General features: G+C 45.0%; 1 long non-coding RNA gene across 1 annotated transcript in view; it reads right to left on the reverse strand.

The window, feature by feature from the left end:
* Nucleotides 1-14,431, reverse strand: part of LOC115075611 — a 40,850-nt gene extending 26,419 nt beyond the window's left edge. Inside the window, exon 1 of the long non-coding RNA XR_003852611.1 lies at nt 14,327-14,431. This is a non-coding gene — a long non-coding RNA (uncharacterized LOC115075611). The remainder of the gene's footprint in view (nt 1-14,326) is intronic.
* Nucleotides 14,432-17,454: the final 3,023 nt, after the last annotated feature.

Genomic DNA, 17,454 nt, shown 5'->3' on the forward strand with positions numbered 1-17,454 from the left:
CATCACCACCTATCCCATGATTTTTAACTTTTTCCTAGAAGCCTCTCATGAGGAACTTTGTCAAACACCTTCTGAATATCCAAATACACTACATCTACCGGTTCACCTTTATCTACATATTTATTAACTCTTTCAAAAAAGTGAAGCAGATTTCTGAGGCAAGACTTGCCCTGGGTAAAGCCATGCTGACTTTGTTCCATTAAACCATGTCTTTCTATATGTTCTGTGATTTTGATGTTTGGAACACTTTCCACTATTTTTCCTGGCACTGAAGTCAGGCTAACTGGTCTGTAGTTTCCTGGATCGCCCATGGAGCCCTTTTTAAATATTGGGGTTACATTAGCCACCCTCTAGTCTTCAGGTACAATGGATGATTTTAATGTTAGGTTACAATTTTTTACTAATAGGCCTTAAATTTCATTTTTTAGTTCCTTCAGAACCCTGGGGTGTATACCATCTGGTCCAGGTGATTTACTACTCTTCAGTTTGTCAAGGAACTGCAGAAGGAACTTATGAGACAAGGAGACTTGACAACTGAATGGCAGATTAAATCTAATGTGGAAAAGTGCAAAATAATGCACACATGGAAAAATAATCCCAACTACAGACACATGATTCTATATGGGAGTCATCACCCAGGAAAATGATCTTGGAGTCCCTGTAAACAATAAATGGAAATCCTTGGCTCAGAGTGTGGCAACAGTCAAAAAACAAAAAAACATATTAGGAATGGAGAATGAAATGGAAAATATCATATTGCCTATGTACTGATCCATGGTGTGACCACACCTTGAGTTCTGTGAGCTGTTGTGGTGTCCTCATCTCAAGAAAGACACAGCAAAATTAGAAAAGGAGCAGCAGAGGATGACAGAAATGACAAAAGGCATGGAGCATCGTTCCCATGAGAGGCTATGCAGGCGAGAGCTCTTCAGCTTGGAAAAGACACATAATAAAGGTTTATGAATTCATGAGTGGGGTGGAATGGGTAAATAAAGGAAGATTGTTTACCCTTTCAAATACAAAAACAAGGACTGGACCTCAAAACGTGGTTATGTCAAAATGCCTAAAACCTAACTTAACCTTCTGAAATCATCACTTGCTCCTACATGGACAAATGAAATTTGAACTTAACTAAACTCTTCCCCTCTTTCTTTTCAGCCCACCTCAAATAAATGTATCAGACACATCTTCTCTAAACTCCCTTCTCTTCCTCCCTCCAGCACCTTTTGTTATAACTGCTCCCTCACCCCTGCTACCCCTTCTCATCATAAGAACATAAGAAATTGCAATGTTGGGTCAGACCAAGGGTCCAACAAGCCCAGCATCCTGTTTCCAATAGAGGCCAAACCAGGCCACAAGAACCTGGCAATTACCCAAACACTAAGAAGATCCCATGCTACTGATGCAATTAATAGCAGTGGCTATTCCCTAAGTAAACTTGATTAATAGCCATTAATGAACTTCTCCTCCAAGAACTTAACCAAACCTTTTTAAAACCCAGCTACACTAACTGCACTAACCACATCCTCTCATTCACCTGGCCACCTCAGTCAGTGTATGTGTCTTTCGCCTAAATTTTATGAAATATGAACCCATCAAGTGAATGTAATTGGTACCAATTATATTTGGCTAACCACGCAAGCTTCTCAATCTCCCACATACACTACCCCTCCCGTTGAACACCCCGCCCCACTCCTCACTTCTTTCCCGCCCATCATAAGTTGCTTCTCCCCATCCTCATCTCCCCACTTACTCAATTCATAGGACTCACTACCTTATCTATAATTCTTTTCAATGCCCAATCTCTCCCCAAAAAAACCATGATCCTCAATGACCTCCTATCTGACTAAGCCAAATGTCTGCGCCATCACAGAGACCTGGCTCAAGGACTCAGACATAGTCCTCCTCAATCAGCTCCCCAATCATACCTATGATATCTTCAACACCCCGAGACCTAATAAATGGGGTGGAGGTCTACTCCTTGCAGTTAAAAAGCACATAAAGCTCAAACCTGTCAACATCAACCCCCCCCCCCCCCCCCCCACCCCAGATTAGAGATCGGGCTCTACAAATCACACGAACTACAGGTCTGCCTGGTCTATGCCCCTCCCCCTCCTTCCCCCTCCCAGTCTCCTAGAACACAATCCATCCCCCCTGATTGAATTCATCACAGACAACATCAACATTGAAGCCCCCGCCATCATTTTAGGAGATTTTAATCTGCACATTGACGTATCTTCCCCTCTCCTCCTCCTGCGAAGCCTTCCTCAATTCCCTAGACGACATGGGATACAAACAAATTATCTCCTCCCCCACTCATAAAGCTGGTCACACCCTTGACCTTTTATTCATCAACTCCTGCATCATCTCCCCTAATACACCCACATGTACCCCTGTCCTCTGGTCAGACCACACCATTATCAAAACTTCTCTTTCCATCAGGTCACCCTTATTTAATCATCCCACCTCCAATACTTCTATTGCATTCAGAAAAGCCTGCCCTAGTGAAGAGCTCATAGCAGCCCTCACTGATTCCTTGCCCAACCTTAATTGCACTGATCCCGAGGCCGTGATCAAGTCTTGGAGCACTATCACACTTGACATTGCAAATAAATTATGCCCTATCACCACACGTGAGTTGAACCCCTCTGCCAAAAATCAGAAACCGTGGTACATGACTGACCTCAAACATATGAAAAACAATCTTAGACAAAAGGAGAGAGCATGGCGTAATGACCTGTCTCCCCAAAAAACCTCTTCCTTCAAATCTGCTCTTCACTGCTATAGAACCACCACCCTTAATGCCAAATGTGATTTCTCCACCAAGAAAATTCATGATTACAACTATAACCCTAAAGCCCTCTTCTCCTACGTCACTAATCTCACCAAGCCAACCCCCCCCCCCCCCCAGTCATCCCCGACAATGAAGCAAGTAGTAAATGCAAAGAACTGGCACTCTACTTTCACAACAAAATAGCCAACATACTCCTCAGATTTACCCCCGACCCCATCCCCCACCCGTGAGCCCATGCTTAACTACTGCTACCCTCGACTCCCTTGACCTCACCTCCTCCATTGAAATAGCTTTGATCCTCAAAAAGATCAAACCGGCCACCCACCCCTCTGACACTCTTCCTACCAAAGCCCTCCTTATTATACTTGACACCATTGCTAAACCTTTAGCTGACATTATCAACTGCTCCCTATCCTCTGGCATAGTCCCTGACCCTCTTAAACATGCAGCTGTCAAAGCCTTGCTTAAAAAACCCTCTCTGGACCTGAAGGACCCAGCCAACTTTCATCCCATCTCCAATCTTCCCTTCATTTCAAAAATCATGGAGAAAGTGGTTAACACCCAACTAACAGACTATCTGGAAGACAAGATACTGCACTCCTCCCAATTCGGCTTTCGTAAACTCCTCAACACAGAAACCCTCCTGCTCTCCCTCTCTGACTTCCTCCTCAGAGGCATGGACCAAGGACACTCCTACATCCTGGACCTCTTGGACATCTCCGCCGCCTTTGATACTATAAGCTATAATTGCCTCCTCTCCCGCTTAGCCTGCATCAGCCTCTCTGGCACTGCACTCCAATGGTTTACATCCTATCTTGCTAATAGAAAATACTCAGTCAAAATAGGCAATGCCAAATCTACCCACTATGCTCTCTCTCAAGGAGTTCCCCAGGGCTCCTCCCTCTCCTCCACCCTCTTCAGTATATATCTTACTCCCCTCTGCCAACTCCTATCAGATCTCTGCCTCAAATTCTACCTATATGCAGACGACGTGCAAATCATCATACCCATCCAGGATTCCCTGACCAATGCCCTTGACTTCTGGAAAAACTGCCTCGCCTCCATCAACGCACTCCTCACCGACCTGCACCTCACCTTAAACACCTCAAAAACAGAACTTCTCCTCATCTCACAACACTCACCCCCCAAACCCGCACTTGCAAATGACCCTGCCTATAACGCCTTTCTTACACAGCCCTGTGCAAGAAACATCGGGGTTCAGATTGACCAACAACTGAACCTAAAAAAACACATCAACCTACTCCTAAAGGAAGGCTTTTTCAAACTTAATGTGATAAAAAACTAAAACCCTTACTTCACACTGATGATTTCCGCACCGTCATTCAAGCCACCCTCTCAACAAAAATGGACTACTGCAATGCCCTCCTCCTAGGTCTCCCCTACTCCTCCTTAAAACCTCTCAGAATGCTGTAGCGAGAACTATCTCTAACACCCGTAAACACGACCACATCACCCCATCCTGAAAAACTTGCACTGGCTCCCGATCCCTTCGCGCATCCTTTACAAAACCCCGACTGTGATCCACAAAGCCATACACTCCCACAGCTCAAATTGGCTTGATGAGCCCTTCCGTCCAATACGATCCAACCATTCCACCAGAGCCTCCAACAATGGGACCCTCCATGTGCCTTCCCTAAAAAAGGCACACCTCACCTCCACGAGGGACCGAGCTCTCTCCATTGCCGGACCCCACTCTGGAATTCATTACCCCCCCAACCTTCAGCTCGAGACCTGCACTTCTAAATTCAGGGCCAATCTTAAAACCTGGCTTTTCAAACAAGCTTACCCTTCCTCCCCCCCATAACCCCCTTAACCCCCCCCTGGCCTCCTCCCCTATTAGTACTTACTGAACCTTGTACAAAGTTTTGGTCACAATTGCCATTCTCTCATGTTATTGTTTAACGGCTCTCAATCGTCCTTTGAGCAGCCCTCATTTTGTTCCGCTCTAATCTTTACTGTTTACTCGTTCCTATGTGAGCCCTCTCCCCACTACCTGTTCATTGTATTTTCCTCTCTTTAGTTATGATGTAAACCGATATGATGTCCCTACTAATATCGGTATAAAAGAATTCTTCAAATAAATAAATATTTATGTCATGATGTAACCGCTGTGATCTTCAGTTGGAATGACGGCTAAATAGAAGCTAACCGAGGCCTACAGGGTATCAGAGACCTTCTTCCAAAGAAAAGGCAGGGACAAGTGAGGCCTTCCCCCGAGCCTGGACCGGTGGGATAGCTTTCTGCTTCCCTTCAGCCCCAGTAAGTCTCACAAGTTAGTTTTAAACACCTTTTAATCGCATCATTCCAGGAACTTCAAAATCAGCCATTTTCCCAAAACATAAATCATGCAGGGTACTTTCTAGAAGACTCTCTCATAACATTTTCCCTTCAGCCCCTCATAACGAGCTTCTCTTTCACCAGAGGTATCAGATACTCTGCTTCTATATATTACAAAGCACAGCCTTAGCCCGATTAAGCTCTGCGCCATCCATCAGACTTATAATCAAAGACCATGCTTAGCTACTAGGCCCTTGCTCTCACCATACAAATCATACTGTAAGAATGTCTGAGACCCAGCATTTTAAAGCACATTGGGGATGGATTTGCTGCAGCTACTCAGCCCAGCTTAGGCTCAAACATCCAGGATTTCATTCCTTAGCTTTTGCAGGAACACAATTGCATTTTTACACAACAAAATGGAGTTTCAATTAACACACACACTGGGTTTAATTCCTTAGCACTGCTGCATTTTAGCCATCCGAGCCCATCTTTGATTAACACACATGGAGGAATAGGGGGTTGGATCCCCCCTCAAGTGGAGGTAGGTACCTGCGCAGGTGCAGCGAGTGCCTGCGCAGTTATTTGTGGTGCCTGCACATCCATAAATTCAAACATATCTCAACAGTTGAAAAGTTCATCTGGCTCAGGCTTCTCTTCCTCTGAGAATTGCCCCATGGGAGATGGGCGGGGCTGGGCATGTCCCCTCCTTCCATGCTATGGAACCTATCAGCCTAGAGCTACAAGGGGCTGGCTCCACTCTGATCAGTTGTTCACCTGTGACATCATCCTACAGGGCGCCCCCAGGGTATCCTGGGAAATGTAGTTCCCTAGACACAGATTAACCTGCACCTAAATAAATCCTGCCTTGAAGCTTTAAATCCTCTATTCTGCAGAGACTCAGATCAAAATAACCACAGTATCTATTTATCTCCATATCGTTGTATGTATCTATGTGTGTTTTTATCTATGTATGTATATTTCCATGTATTAATGTATGTATGTATCTATATATGTTTGCATGTATCCATGTATGTATGTATCTGTGCATGTATGCATCTATCTATGTATCTATCTATGCATGTATCTATATATCTCTTTCAGATACTACTCCACTCCTACTGGCCCTATGCAAACATTTGGAACCAATGCAAGCACGTAATACATACAGAACTGAAACTGCATAGTTTGAAATACAATCTACGTTTATAAAGCATACAATATTTATGTTGACAATCACATGAATCTTTGGAAATTCTGTTAAACATCAAAACTTTGTAAACCGTTGTGATGGCGAAACCGAATGACGGTATAAAAAAACTCAATAAATAAACAAAATAAAATATTCATATATCTATGCATGTATGTATCTGTCCATATATGTATCTATGCATGTATCTATCATATATATATATATATATATATATATATATATATATATATATATATATATATATATATATATATATATATATATATAGGTATCTACGTATGTATCTATCTATGCATGTATCTATCTATATATATGTATATTTGTAGGTATCCATGTATCTATCTATGCATGTATCTATCTATCTATGCATGTATCTATGTATATGTTTCTATGTATGTATGTATGTATTTATGTATTTATCTAGCTATCTTCAGACATTCATTCAGAGAGCCAGGTTAATTTGCACATCTTGTTTCACCTTTAAATTGGGCCTGCCTAGGGTTTGCTGGACTGCATTTGGAAAACTCTGCAGTATAGCTCACTACTGAGACTCTTTTCACAGGCGTGCAAAGTAAATGTTTTGGTAATTGAGCAATTGTGCACCAGTCATGGCCATTCACATGCTTTATTTCTTGATGAATGTGCAATTACTAATTTCACAAAAAGCACAGGCGCTGAGTGCTTGCCCTCTTAGCAAGCAATACCTGCAGAATGGCATGGGATAAATGCTCACCCCAGCCGTCTCCTGGAGAGCTTGGTTTGCTCACTTTTGAAAAGTGAGTCCCTGCTGTTTTTCTTTTGAGAGACATTGATTTCTGGGTTTCTAGTTCTTAATGTGCCACACAGCATGTAATCGGCTCCATCGCTGTCCAGCAGCAGAAGCGTCTGCTCAGGACTCTGCACTCAGACTTGGTGCAAACTGATCCCACTGCAGGTTATTGTGGCTCTGATTCTAATTCTAAGGATTGCCTTCGTGCGCTTTCCAATCTAACAGACTGGCTGAAGATTTAAATACTGAAATCATTCTCAAAGTCTGCTAATTGTATATTAAAAGCCAGGTGCAAAGCTGTCAAAATCATTCAGGTAAATCACAGCCCGACAGCTACAGAAGAAGGGCCATGTGCTGTCTGCTGAATCCTGATTGGAAGGAAACAAAATTAAAAACAGATTTCTGCAAGTTTCTGGAGTACAGGTCCAGCCATAATTAGCAGCATACATTTCTGCATTCCCATATTGGGATCTGCAGGGTACGTAGAATATGGGAAAGGCAAACTCTGGAAGAATCCTGTAGACAACACACAATTATTCAGAGTAGTTAAATCACAAGCAGATTGTGATACATTACAGGAGGACCTTGCAAGCCTAGATGATTAGGCATCCAAAATGGCAGATGAAATTTAATGTGGACAAGTGCAAGGTGATGCATATAGGGAAAAATAACCCTTGCTGTAGTTACACAATGTTAGGTTCCATATTAGGTGCTACCACCCAGGAAAAAGATCTAGGCGTCATAGTGCATAATGCTTTAAAATCATCGGCTCAGTGTGCTGCAGCAGTCAAAAAAGCAAACAGAATGTTAGGAATTATTAGGAAGGGAATGGTTAATAGAACAGAAAATGTCATAATGCCTCTGTATCGCTCCATGGTGAGACCGCACCTTGAATACTGTGTACAATTCTGGTCGCCGCATCTCAAAAAAGATATAGTTGCGATGGAGAAGGTACAGAGAAGGGCAACCAAAATGATAAAGGGGATGGAACAGCTCCCCTATGAGGAAAGGCTGAAGAGGTTAGGGCTGTTCAGCTTGGAGAAGAGACGGTTGAGGGGGGATATGATAGAGGTCTATGAAATCATGAGTGGAACATAATGAGTAAACATGAATCATTTGTTTATTCTTTCAAAAAATACAAAGACTAGGGGACACATCATGAAGCTAGAAAATAGCACATTCAAAACAAATCGGAAAAAAATATTTTTCACTCAATACACATTTAAAGTCTGGAATTCATTACTGGAGGATATGGTTAAGGAAGTGTTACACCAGCTGGTCGCAGATGGCTGCAACCACTCATGCTCACCTCTTTTCTCTGCATTCAATTCTGGGGAGAGTGGCAGCCTCTGCTAACCCCCGCCGACCTTTCCGGCATCATGAGTGCCGGAAAGGTCGGTGGGGGTTAGCACCATCTTGGATCCGGAATCACTTAGGCGCGTGCAAGGACGTCCTTTGTACGCGTCATGGAAGGAACCTTGGGGGTGTCCCCTCCTGATGTCATCAATTCGCTGTTGTACTTAAGCTGACCGGCCCTTGCCCTCTATGAGTCAGCAAGGAGTTCCCTCATTGCTGAATCTGCTTCCTCCTAGGACTTCCTGATCCTGACTCTGGCCTTGGCATCTGGCACTCTGAGTACCCGCTCCTTGGGGGCTCTTCGCTCCTCGGAGGGAACCTGCTACCTGACCCGCCTCTCAGGTCTCTCTCTTCTGGAAACCATCTCTTGTGAGTACCTCTACTGACTTCTACAATACGAACTGTATTGAGGATTCCCTGCGGTGTACCCCGTGCCTCGGGTCACTACTGCCATTCTCTTCAGTAGAAGTTATTCAGCATACCCTGCACTGCAGAGGTGTGCATTAATGAGGGGGATAGGGATAGGGGAGGCAGGAGGTGTGTATTAATGAGGGGGATAGGGATAGGGGAGGCAGGAGGTGTGTATTAATGAGGGGGATAGGGATAGGGGAGGCAGGAGGTGTGTATTAATGAGGGGTATAGGGATAGGGGAGGCAGGAGGTGTGCATTAATGAGGGGGATATGGGATAGGGGCATGCAGGAGGTGGTGCATTAATGAGGGGGATAGGGAGGCAGGAGGTGTGCATTAATGAGGGGGATAGGGATAGGGATAGGGGAGGCAGGAGGTGTGTATTAATGAGGGGGATAGGGATAGGGGAGGCAGGAGGTGTGCATTAATGAGGGGGATAGGGATAGGGGAGGCAGGAGGTGTGCATTAATGAGGGGGATAGGGATAGGGGAGGCAGGAGGTGTGCATTAATGAGGGGGATAGGGATAGGGGAGGCAGGAGGTGTGCATTAATGAGGGGGATAGGGATAGGGGAGGCAGGAGGTGTGTATTAATGAGGGGGATAGGGATAGGGGAGGCAGGAGGTGTGTATTAATGAGGGGGATAGGGATAGGGGGAGGCAGGAGGTGTGTATTAATGAGGGGGATAGGGATAGGGGAGGCAGGAGGTGTGTATTAATGAGGGGGATAGGGATAGGGGAGGCAGGAGGTGTGTATTAATGAGGGGGATAGGGGAGGCAGGAGGTGTGTATTAATGAGGGGGATAGGGGAGGCAGGAGGTGTGTATTAATGAGGGGGATAGGGATAGGGGAGGCAGGAGGTGTGCATTAATGAGGGGGATAGGGATAAGGGAGGCAGGGTGTGTGTATTAATGAGGGGGATAGGGGAGGCAGGAGGTGTGTATTAATGAGGGGGATAGGGAGGCAGGAGGTGTGTATTAATGAGGGGGATAGGGATAGGGGAGGCAGGAGGTGTGTATTAATGAGGGGGATAGGGATAGGGGAGGCAGGAGGTGTGTATTAATGAAGGGGGATAGGGGAGGCAGGAGGTGTGTATTAATGAGGGGGATAGGGGTAGGGGAGGCAGGGTGTGTGTGTGTGAGGCTGAAGAGTGAGGGAGGCAGGAGGTGTGTATTAATGAGGGGGATAGGGATAGGGGAGGCAGGAGGTGTGTATTAATGAGGGGGATAGGGATAGGGGAGGCAGGGTGTGTGTGTGTGAGGCTGAAGAGTGAGGGAGGCAGGAGGTGTGTATTAATGAGGGGGATAGGGATAGGGGAGGCAGGGTGTGGTGTGTGTGAGGCTGAAGAGTGAGGGAGGCAGGAGGTGGTATTAATGAGGGGGATAGGGATAGGGGAGGCAGGGGTGTGTGTGTGTGAGGCTGAAGAGGTGAGGGAGGCAGGAGGTGTGTATTAATTGAGGGGGATAGGGGAGGCAGGAGGTGTGTATTAATGAGGGGATAGGGGAGGCAGGAGGTGTGTGTGTGTGACTGAATGTGTCTCCTGTTCTCTCCCATTGCACTTCCTCATTACATTCCCCCTTCACTCACCCCCCCCCCCATATTTTATTTAAATCTTTCTCTACCACCAATAATAGCAAAATCTATTCTAAGTGATTTACAACGAAGCATAATACATATTCCAATAGATGAAACTTCTACAATGATAGTGAATACAGTCCTGTCTGTAAACACACAGAAATTAAACTTTAAGAGAAGGCCATCCAAAAAAAAAGATGAGAAGCTTGTAATCTTCCGTCTCCCGCAGCTCCTGTGAAAGAGTTTTCTATAGTACAAGCTCCACGATGGAGAGAGGTCTATTACGGGCAGAATGAAAACATTTCTCTTTAAAAGATGACACAATGAGCACAAGTCTATCAGCAGAGCTTAAAGAGCGGTCAGCCAAACAGGATGGATCTTCTCATCATCTGCCCTTAAAAATGGATGTAAGCATCTTACAATTAATTCAGTTCACAACAGGTAGACCATGCAGCTGCTTTAAAACAGGCTTGGTGTGACTATGAGCAGAAGAGGCAGCAGTAAGGTGAGCTGCAGCATTTGATCAAATTTATATAAAAGGAATTATAATAATCAACAGTTAAGAGAAATGTTTGTAACACCGTGCAAAAGTCCTCAGCAGCCAATAAGTATCTCAACAAATGCACCAGTCTCAATTTGAAAAAAAGGCTGCCTTGATAATCACTTTCATCTGAGGCTGTAAGGACAACGCAGAGTCTATTAAAAAAACAAAACCAAAAACAGATCCTTTATCTTGTCATAAAAGATGAGTGGAACTCCATCAATTGCTCTAACCTGTCAAGTGAGCTGGAAGTGGGGTCTTGCCAATCCATACTGCTTTCGTTGTAATAAGATTTAACATGCTGAGGTACATAGTCACAGGCATTGAGCCAGATTATTCACTGGCTGTCCAGCTAAATAAATATTTAGGACCTTATCCTGCTAAAATGCAGCCAGATAAATTAGGGGTGTTCCAGGGACATTGCAGGCAGGCGTTATGTTACCTTGATAACTTGTCCCGCTGGCCCCAATATTCCAGCCAAGTCTGATTGTGCCATAGAGCTGATCTAAAGTTAGCCCGATAAAGTTTTCCATAGTTGAACATATTCAATGGGGCAGCTGCAGTACTGAATGTACCATTAAAGTTTGTCTGGCAAGCCTTGCTTTCCGAAATAGTGACTGAATATGGACCTCCATGTCGTTATGATGCAAACAACTGTTTACTGTCTTCAAACAACTTAATAAAGATTCACCAGTGAAGGAAATACGAACTTCTCCTGCCCTTGCCTTTCACTCCATCATCCCCTACTTTCCTCACTTCCCTTCCATTTCCATTCCTCTTTCTCTGCTCCTAGCTCCAGCTCACTCTTCCTTCAGCCAGCAGAGCCTGTGCTCCCTGCGGGTCCTGCTCCCATGACGTCACCTGGACGCTACTCCTGTGCCGGATGGCATCACTGAAGCATTTACAAAGCAGGCGGATATTCATTTCTTCAGTTAGAACCAAAAATCCCTGTTTCCACGTTGGGAGTGTTTTATTGGGGTTTTTCAGATTTACCCAAAAATCAGAAATCCTGAGTATCTGCTTTCCTACCAAAGATAGTGGAATATATGGAAGAAAGGCAAAAAGGCTGCCTTGGATAAGGAGAAGTCTTGTAGGCGGTCAGGGTCTGAGATTGGAAGTATCCTTAGCAGACTGAATGGGCAGGATGGTCTTTTCCTGCTCTCATTTATTATGTCACTATATTACTGTGTAACAGTGACGACAATAGGAATCGGATGATAACAAGCCCTTTATTAAAATGCCCGACTCTGGCCGAGTTTCGCTCCCTTGCACAGAGCTGCCTCAGGGGCAATTCATTTTACCAGGACTTGATTTGATCAATGCGGAAAATATTGTATTGATTGTGCCTTTGGTGCTGATGTGTTCTCAATCGAATAGACTCTCTCTAATCAGCATAATGTTGCTACGTAATAGCTAAGATACGGCTCGTCATTTTAAATTTGTCATGTACAGAACGTTTTGACTTCAAAGCAGCTATTACGTAGCAACATTATGCTGATTAGAGAAAGTCTATTTGATTGAGAATACATCGGCACCAAAGGCACAATCAATACAATATTTTCCGCATTGATCAAATCAAGTCCTGGTAAAATGAATTGCCCCTGAGGCAGCTCTGTGCAAGGGAGCGAAACTCGGCCAGAGTCGGGCATTTTAATAAAGGGCTTGTTATCATCCGATTCCTATTGTCGTCACTGTTACACAGCTCACTGGATCGGCTACCGCTTTGTTTTTTGGGTCCGTCACTATATTACTGTGACCAGAGCTAGAGGGATGCTGGGATGCAGAGAGAGAGGCATAACCAGCAGAAAATAATGCCTCTCTGCAGACTGCCGACATCTCACCAAGAATATTCTGTCTAATTCTGGAAGCCATACCTTCAAACAGTGGACACACTTGATCTGAAGGTAGTGAAGCAATATGACAAGGAAGTGGCGAAGGCCAGAGGGCTGCATAATCAGAAGGAAAAAGGAGGTGATAATGCTCATGTACAGGTCCTTGGTGAGGCCTCAGCTGGAGTACTGTGTTCACTTCTGGAGACCTCAGCTCTAAAAGGAAGTGATCCAGGGAAAGCCGAACAAAATAGTGAGGGGTCTAACTAGAAGACCGATGAGATGAGGCAGGAGGAGCTAAATATGTGGAGGAGAGGCAGAAGAAGTATGGTACTAACTTTCAAATATCTGAAAGGTATTAATAATGCACGAGAATCTAACATTTTTCCAACGCGAACGAATCTGTAGGGCTAGTGGTATTGATATGAGACTCCACAGGGATCAACCTAGGAACATTGTTAGGAAATATTTCTCAACTAACATGAAATATAAACCCCAAAACACCAAACCAGCACAATTCTCTCAAAAACTACAAAGGTTGGCTTATCAGCCTTTACAGGTACAGTATATTGCCAGTGTCATAAATGCCTGCATTTATCATACTCAAGCAGGCAAACAGCCCAAGGTGAGTGGACTATCAGGACTTGAGGTAGCGCCATTAGGGGACACAGGGCCATTGAAGCCTTGACCCTCAGGTTACCCTGTATTCAATCCTGATTACAGACGAAGTTCTCAGCAGTGCAGTCCTGCTCCATAAAAAAGTAGGTGTCACTCATTAAGCATGCCAACACAACTTTGGGTTAGGTGCAGGCCAATCCCAGCCATCAAAGCCAAAGACCTGACAGTCAACTCATCTCGCTGACACCCACCAATGCAACATAGGATCAGAAATGCCATGCTACTTGGTATTCTCTACCCAGTCAGCTTTCAGGAATTCTGCATTCCATGCACTCTGGGTCATGGTCAACCCCTTGCCACAAGCCCACGGGAGTGACTCCTTACTTGCCTTGGGCACCTCACCAGCCCAGATGCAGCCATATCTTTCAACCACTGAGGCTGCCTAGAACTTTAACAACTCCTGATGCTCTTGTTTAATATCTTACCCAGAATGCATACTGCTCCAGATGTAGCCTCATCCCTCTAACAATCCTCAGGAGGATACTGCAATATATCACCAACCTATGTGATTGCCTCCTTTCTGGAATATGCTGAATATCACCATGTGCCTATCGAGACCTCCATCCCGAAACATATGGGGTTTATTACGTGGGACGCACTGTATGCAGTAATAATCAAATAGGAATATGGTAGTCCTGAATCACCTCAGCTGCCAGGGTTTCACTAAGCTCATTTCAAGAACATAGATGAATAGCCCTAAATTGCCTAGCATTTGATCTGGATACCTTGCCATAAGAAATGTAATAACTATTGTATATTGTGAGGTTGCAAGAGTCAGAAAATCAAACAAAATAACTTCTCTAACAAAAACTTATGTATTAGCGAATACTGGGTGATACTAGTGTATAATATTTCAGGGTTACTTACCCAGGATCTTTCCAATGCTGTGCAAGCTATAATGCCACTTCGTGAACACTAGATGAAATATCCTACTTGGACAACACCAGTCTTTGCAGAGGCAACTCCTCCTAGAAGAGAAAAGAAATCCAGCATGCAAGAGCTACTATTGCTATGGGCTGTCACAAAATATGCTATGTGTGCTGGTAGAATGCTAACCCCCAAGAAACCCACCTGACCAGCTAACGCTTCCCTGCCTCATCCAGCGGAATACCCAGCTAATATAGAATCATGAGAATACGCACTAAGCTTATTCCAGATAGGATAGGAAATGTAGCTGGGCAACTCACTTGAACTGCAAACCAGAATAGTGCAATGGCTGAAGACCCAACTGCCACACGTTCAGACCAAAAGTTAACTGCCCACATCCTACCCTTGCCCTAGCCTGGGCCAATGTATGAATGAAGGCCAAGACGTATTTCTGTGCCCCTGGCAGCAGTGAATCACAGCAGGTGACAGATGCCTAGATGACCTGCTCAAGAAAGCATCAGGGAGAGGGAGGATCCCCCATAACCAGCAACTCAGACAGTCAAGCATAAGTGATGCAGGGGTACAGAGCAAAGGAAGCCAAATGCAAATGCCTGTCTATCCCAAAACAAGCAGATGGAGGAGGATATTACAATCCTGCATTCTGCTTATCTTAGTAACAATATTACCTGCCATACCCCCCGGCCATGGACCCCTGATTCGTAAGAGGGGGGGTGGGGCGGGCAGACACCTGATGAAGCTTTTGCTGGATGGCCTTCCTTCTGAGCCACACGACATGCAGTGAAGTGTTTGCTGGATCAATCCCTGGAAGCCAATGGTGGCCCTCTCTATTGAGTCCTGGATAGATGCCATGGCCTCTCCGTGAAAATGAGAAAACACAAAACAGTAATATAACTCAAGCAGCATGGGATCAACACCGAATATATCTGGTCGCTAAGAAGAGCATTTAAGAGGGCTCTAAAGCTAAAAATAAATTGTTCATTGGAAAGAAAGCTAAAATCATAAAATTAAGAGCTATGCATCTAAGCTGCCAGCATGGATAAAGATTTTGCTGTGTGCCAAGAACATGCGATCTACTTGCTCAAAGGCAATGCAACAGGAGCACCACTAATCAAGAGAATGCCAAGACATAGGAAACAGTATCTGGTAGGCAAAAGAAGATTTTCGGATAATAGAAGAACTAGGGGGCACTCATGAAGTTAGCAAGTAGCACAATTAAAACAAATCTGAGAAAATTCTTTCACTCAATGCACAATTAAGCTCTGGAATTTGTTGCCAGAGGATGTGGTTAGTGCAGTTAGTGTAGCTGGGTTTAAAAAAGGTTTGGATAAGTTCTTGGAGGAGAAGTCTATTACCTGCTATCCATCAAGTTGACTTAGGGAATAGCCACTGCTATTATTGGCATGGGATCTACTTAGTGTTTGGGTGTTTGCCAGGTACTTGAAGCCTGGTTTGGTCTCTGTTGGAAACAGGATGCTGGGCTTGATGGACCAGTATGGCAACTTCTTATGTTCTTAGGACATTGGCTAGGACATGCTTCCAACAAATGGATGCTCATACCACCCCAGGAATGATGAATCCTGCCCTAAGTTTGTACCTGAGGCAATGGAGGTTAACATGACTCACATTACAAGGAGAGAGAGCTGGAGCTGAACGCTGGTTTTCCTGCTGCTCTAACCACGAGGCTACTCCTTCACTAACCTGAGCATAAGGCTTGGTGGGAATGTGCATTGGGCAGCAGTTACTGCCATAAAATTTGCTGTGCAGACTGGAAGGACCATTTTGTCCTTTTCTGCCATCGTTACTATGCTACTATGTCTGTAGGGAACAGGTGCCTGTATGTAAAAGAAGATATAGAGTAGAGATGTGAATCGTGTCCTCGATCGTCTTAACGATCGATTTCAGCTGGGAGGGGGAGGGAATCGTATCGTCGCCGTTTGGGTGTTTAGATTATCGTGAAAATCGTTAAAATCGTGAACCGGCAAACTAAAACCCCCTAAAACCCACCCCGACCCTTTAAATTAAATCCCCCACCCTCCCGAACCCCCCCCAAATGCCTTAAATTACCTGGGGGTCCAGCGGCGGTCCGGAACCCCCACTGAACGACCTCCTGCAGTCGATCTCCTGCCGGCGCCATTTTCCGTACGGAAAACGATTCGCGGCAGGAAATCGCTCCCGGACCCCCGCTGGACCCCCAGGGACTTTTAGCCAGCTTGGGGAGCCTCCTGACCCCCACAAGACTTGCCAAAAGTCCAGCGGGGGTCCGGAACGACCTCCTGCAGTCGAATCGTGTTGGTCTATGGCCGCCGCCATTTTGCAAAATGGCGGCGCAGAATGGCGCCGGCTGAAGACAACACGATTCAATTGCAGGAGGCCGTTCCGGACCGCCGCTGGACCCCCAGGTAATTTAAGGCATTTGGGGGGGGGTTTTAGGGTGTCGGTTTTCCTGCCCTCCCCCTTCCCCCGATTTACAATTTTTTGACGATAAATCGGGGGAATTGGTATTGTATCGTGGCCCTAACGATTTTTGACGATTTAAAATATATCGGACGATATTTTAAATCGTCAAAAAATGATTCACATCCCTAATATAGAGTAGCTACGTGTCCATTGCTAATCAGATAGGCCAGCACCTTTCAGAGGCACCGTAATGTGGGGGGTTTCCAAGACCCATTAAACTGCTTCATGTGCAGGAGCAGATAAGAAAAGCTGCAGACCACAAGAAGATATAAAATAATTTGCCAAAAAAACGAATTACTACTATTTTTATATTAAAGAGTCCCAAAGAATGAAAAGCGGGCCAGAATAAACATTGGCTAGCTAAACCATTGCCAGGCCCATTGGGTCCATTTTAATTTCTTGCTGCGCTACTGACCAGTAAACAAAAATTGCCGTGCCGATGCTCTCTACAGATCCTTCGTTCCTGAGGATGTTTCCGATACTCCATGGCACATAATTGACCTCGCCGAGGTCCTTCTTTCGGCCACTTTTCCGGTGACACCTGGGAAGACTGTGGTCCCCCATCAATTACACTAGAGGGTTATGTGTTGGGTTCACGCCAGGGCAGTCTAGAAAGCTCTTCACACTCCAGTGGTTTTACTGGTGGCCTA

This window comes from Rhinatrema bivittatum, chromosome 1, assembly GCF_901001135.1.
Source record: "Rhinatrema bivittatum chromosome 1, aRhiBiv1.1, whole genome shotgun sequence".
Taxonomy (NCBI): Eukaryota; Metazoa; Chordata; class Amphibia; order Gymnophiona; family Rhinatrematidae; genus Rhinatrema; species Rhinatrema bivittatum.